This window comes from Scylla paramamosain, chromosome 44 (genome assembly GCF_035594125.1).
Source record: "Scylla paramamosain isolate STU-SP2022 chromosome 44, ASM3559412v1, whole genome shotgun sequence".
Classification (NCBI taxonomy): Eukaryota; Metazoa; Arthropoda; class Malacostraca; order Decapoda; family Portunidae; genus Scylla; species Scylla paramamosain.
This window is the reverse complement of record NC_087194.1, coordinates 2,357,515-2,362,514: the sequence shown is the minus strand read 5'-3', so window position 1 is coordinate 2,362,514 and position 5,000 is coordinate 2,357,515. Positions and strand designations below refer to the sequence as shown.

The window sequence follows — 5,000 nt, the reverse complement described above, 5'->3', positions numbered from 1 at the left end:
CACACACACACACACACACACACACACACACACACACACACACACACACACACACAGATTGGTTCATGGTCTCTGCGAACCGTTCACAGCAGCAAAGATGTCAGATTTAAATATTGATACTAAAAACGAAATTATGGTATGAAAAAAAAAATAAAATAAAAGAAAAGAAAAAAATAGCACTGAAAACGTAAATCACAAGAAAAGAAAACGGATGAACTAGCGAGAACTCAAGTAATACAAATTGAAACAGTTTGTAATGGAGGATACTTAACACAGACACAGACAGACAGACAGACAGACAGACATACACACACACACGTACACATTTCCAGAAGACACAAATTACAAAACCACACAAAATGACACGAAATTTATAGAAATCCATTGAACACAAAACATTTACATTAACATTATTATCATCCAAACCATTACCTACCGTGGGGGGGGAGCAGAAGGGGGGATGGAGGATCTTTTCTTCAGGGGGGAGGAGGAGGAAAGGGAAGAGGGGGGAAAGGCTTAACATAGAAACGTCTTTAAGGGAGGGAAATGAAAGGTTTTGGGGAAGAGGGGAGGAGGAGGGAGGGAAAATTGTGGGGAGGAAGGAGGGAGGAGGGGATAATGGAAGGAGGAGGGAGGAGAGGAGAGGGAAGATGGGATTAAGGAGAGAAAAATGGTAGGTAGGATTAGAAAACGGAGGAGGAGGAGGAGGAGGAGGAGGAGGAGGAGGAGGAGGAGGAGGAGGAGGAGGAGGAGGAAAAAATGGAAAAAGGAAGAACAAAAGGATAGGGAGAGAATGGAGAGGGTAAAAATAGAGAAGATTAAGGGAGTTTATGGACCTGGGAATTAAACTTCTAAGGGAGACAAAGAGAGAGAGAGAGAGAGAGAGAGAGAGAGAGAGAGAGAGAGAGAGAGAGAGAGAGAGAGAGAGAGAGAGAGAGAGAGAGAGAGAGAGAGAGCAAAGGGTTAAGGGAGAGTGAAGAGATAGTTAAGGATTAAGGGAGGGAAGGATTAAGGATTAAGGGAGAGTAAAGGGTTAAGGGAGGGAGAATAAAGGGTTAAGAGAGGGAGGATAAAGGGTTAAGGAGGGAGGAGAGTAAAGGGTTGAGGGAGGGAGAGTAAAGGGTTAAGACTGAAGGAGCAAAGGGTTGAAGCAGGGAGATTAAAGGGTTAAGGGAGGGAATATAAAGGGTTAAGGGAGAAAATAAAGGGTTAAGAAAGGGAGAGTGAAGGGTTAAGGGTGTGAGAGTAAAGGGTTAAGGGAGGGAGAATAAAGGGTTGAGGGAGGGAGAATAAAGGGTGTGGGTGTTTTTAGGTCAAGTTTTGCCTTACAATTTAAAGAGAGAAAAATGTAATAAAAGAATTCTTATAGTAATAGAAAGTACATCTCATTATTATTATCATTATTATCATTATTATTATTATTATTATTATTATTATTATATTAGGGGCAAGCAAACTACCTACACAAAGAAAGGAATCAGAAGCTACATTAGTAAAGGAATCGAAGCTTTTAAATGACTAAGATAGGATGAAAAAAAGTAATAAGATAAAAAAAACAAAGGAATATTTATAAAGGAGCCAAACTGTCCAATCGTAACAAGCAACGGCCAGGACCATGACACAAAGGAGCAGCCGGGAGTCCTCTATAGGTAAGGGAAGGCAGTGGGATGGGGGACTCAATGCTCTATGTAGGGGATCAGATCGTCTATAGTCACTGAAGCACACTGAAGCACGGTGGTGGTGGTGGTGGTGGTGGTGGTGGTGGTGGTAGTAGTGGTGGTGGTGATAGTAATAATGCTAATGATAAAATGATAGGAATAATAATAATAATAATAATAATAATAATAATAATAAAAACAATAGTAATAAAAGTAATAACAATAATACTAAGAAAATAAAAACAACAACAACAAAAACGTGAAAAAACGAGAACAAAACTTAAAACAAACAAACAAACAAACAAACAAACAAACAAACAAAACATGCACTCACCCTTTGAAGTGTATACATAAACACCCTTTTGTCTATAAATAAACACACACTACCAAACAAACTGCACTATTAAATAAATGTATTAAAAAAGTATAAATTTAGTATGTATTCAATGCCTCGGTAGAAAAAAAAAAAAATAATAACTGATATACAATGCTCACAAATGCTTAGAAATTGTAATGCAAGGGAAGGAAAATGAAAACAATGCCAGGAGAATGATAACTGCTTAGTGGAAATAAAAAAAAAATGCTAGGGAAAATATGGTAAATGCTAGGGAAAATATAAATGCTAGGGAAAATATAAATGCTAGGAAAAATATGAATGCTAGGGAAAATATGAATGCTAGGGAAAATATGGTTAATGCCAGGGAAAATATGGTTAATGCTAGGGAAAATATAAATGCTAGGGAAATTATGGTGAAAGCTAGGGAAAATATGGTGAATGCTAAGGAAAATATAAATGCTAGGGAAAATATGGTAAATGCTAGGGAAATTATGGTTAATGCCAGGAAAAAAATGAAAAAATGCCGGAAAATATGATAAATGCCAAGGAAAATATGATTAATGCTAGGATAATATGAAAAAATGCCAGGAAAATATTATAAACGCCAGGAAAACATGATAAATGCCAGGAAAATGTAAAAAACCTAAGAAAAATAAACAACAACAATAACAAACACCCTTCATAATAATAATAATAATAATAATAATAATAATAATAATAATAATAATAATAATAATAATAATAATAATAATAAACAATGATAAACAAAAACAAAACAATACAAACAAAAAAATACTAAAACAAAGGGAAAATAAAAGCATAAAAAATCGATAAATTATAAAATACAACGAATAATGAAAAAAATAAATAAAAATAAATAAATAAATAAATAAATAAATAAATAGAACTCGCCTTTTGGAAGAGAGACTGGCGGGAACACACGAGGGGACTTAAAATGACGTAAAAGAGGAATCGTTTACGGGAGAAAGCACTAAGAAGAGAAATGACTTTGCACTAACACAGGCAGGTATTCAGAAACGCCGTGCCCTCCCACTAAGACTGTTTTCAAAGGCCACAGAGATGACTAGCAGGGTTCTCAAGAGTGTTTCTCCTGTTATTAATGAAGAAACCTTGTTAATCTGTCACTAGAACCTTAAAAACACCCTTTGAAAACCCACACAATTTAAATAAAGGCCACAGAGATGACTAGCAGGGTTCTCAACAGTGTTTCTCCTGTTATTGATGCAGAAACCTTGTTAATCTGTCACTAGAACCTTAAAAACACCCTTTGAAAACCCAAGCAATTTAAATAAAGGCCACAGAGATGACCAGCAGGGTTCTCAAGAGTGTTTCTCCTGTTATTGATGAAGAAACCTTGCTAATCTGTCACTAAAACCTTTAAAAACACCATTTGAAAACCCGTGTATCTTCACCATGACTTTTCAGAGGGCACAGAAACAACAAGCCGGGTTCTCAAGAGTGTTTCTCCTGTTAATAATATGGAAATCTAGTTCATCTCTCACTGGAACTTTAAAAAAACAGCCTTAAAAACCTGTGTCACTTAAATTAGGAGTCTTTGGAATGCAGTGGAGAATATGGGAGGAATATGGGAGGAGAAGGAAGAGGAGGAGGATGACGGGGCCGAGGAGGAAAAAAAAAAAAAAAATGCATAACAAGATGAAGAATAAAGAAATTTTTGCAATGCACTAAACTCTCTCTAGGCAATGCACTAAGGTCGAGGAAGAACTGGAAAAACAAGGTTAATTATGCTCTAAGGTAACTTTTTATTGCAGAGCCAAGACCAAGAGAAAGTTTGGAGAGATAGATAATTAAACAGACAGACAGACAGACAGACAGACAGACAGACAGATAGATAAATGGATAGATATTTAGGATATACACAGATAGAGACAGACAGAAAGAGACAGACACAGACGGACATAGATAGATAGATAGATAGATAGATAGATAGACAGACAGACAGGCACAGAGATAGATAGATAAATAGATGTATGAGCAAACTGAGATAGATACATAGATAGATAAAGAACATACAAGAAAATAAAGAAACAAAAAGAAAATAAAAAAATAAAGAAAGAAGAAAAACAAACTATGAGAGAGAGAGAGAGAGAGAGAGAGAGAGAGAGAGAGAGAGAGAGAGAGAGAGAGAGAGAGAGAGAGAGAGAGAGAGAGAGAGAGAGAGAATTAAATATTAACGTAAAATAATTATCTAGAAAGGAAATAAGACGAGGAAGGAAATTTTAGAGAGAGAGAGAGAGAGAGAGAGAGAGAGAGAGAGAGAGAGAGAGAGAGAGAGAGAGAGAGAGAGAGAGAGAGAGAGAGAGAGAGAGTATTAATGTAAAAAAAAAAATAATTAGTAAAGTAGAAGGAAAATTTTTAAAGATAGAATAAAGAAAATGAAAGAGAGAAAAAGGGAAGAGAAAAAAGAAAGAAGAATAATGAACGAATGTGAAAAATGAAACTATGATGAGACACAATAAACTAAATGAATAAAATAAATAAATAATAAATAAATAAATAAATAAATAAATAAATAAGGAATGAGGAAAAAACGTAATGGAAGAAAAATAGAGAAAAATGTTAATTAATGAAAAAATAATAAAAAAATAGACACTAATGGAAAATAAAAAGAAACAAAAAGAGAAAAATAAAAATAAAAAAATAAAATAGAAAATAAACAAGTACATAAATAAATCAGAAGGAAAGGAAAGCAGAGAAATAAACATAGAAATAAATAGAGAAATATGATAATTGAAAAAAGTTACGAAAAAGAGAGAAAAAATAGAAAAATGAGAGAGAGAGAGAGAGAGAGAGAGAGAGAGAGAGAGAGAGAGAGAGAGAGAGAGAGAGAGAGAGAGAGAGAGAGAGAGAGAGAGAGAGAGAGACCAGAGCAAGAGGAAACAAACAAGGAAATAAAAACATTCATGACAAAAAAATAAAAGAAAAATAAAGAAAAAAAAACAAGAAAAAAAAGAAAGAAAGAA

The 5,000-nt window shown here is 34.6% G+C and overlaps 1 protein-coding gene across 6 annotated transcripts in view; it reads right to left on the bottom strand.

The window, feature by feature from the left end:
- The window catches only part of LOC135094158 (innexin inx2-like), a 111,501-nt gene that overhangs the window by 70,614 nt on the left and 35,887 nt on the right, over positions 1 to 5,000 (bottom strand). The gene's annotated exons all lie outside the window — the stretch shown is intronic.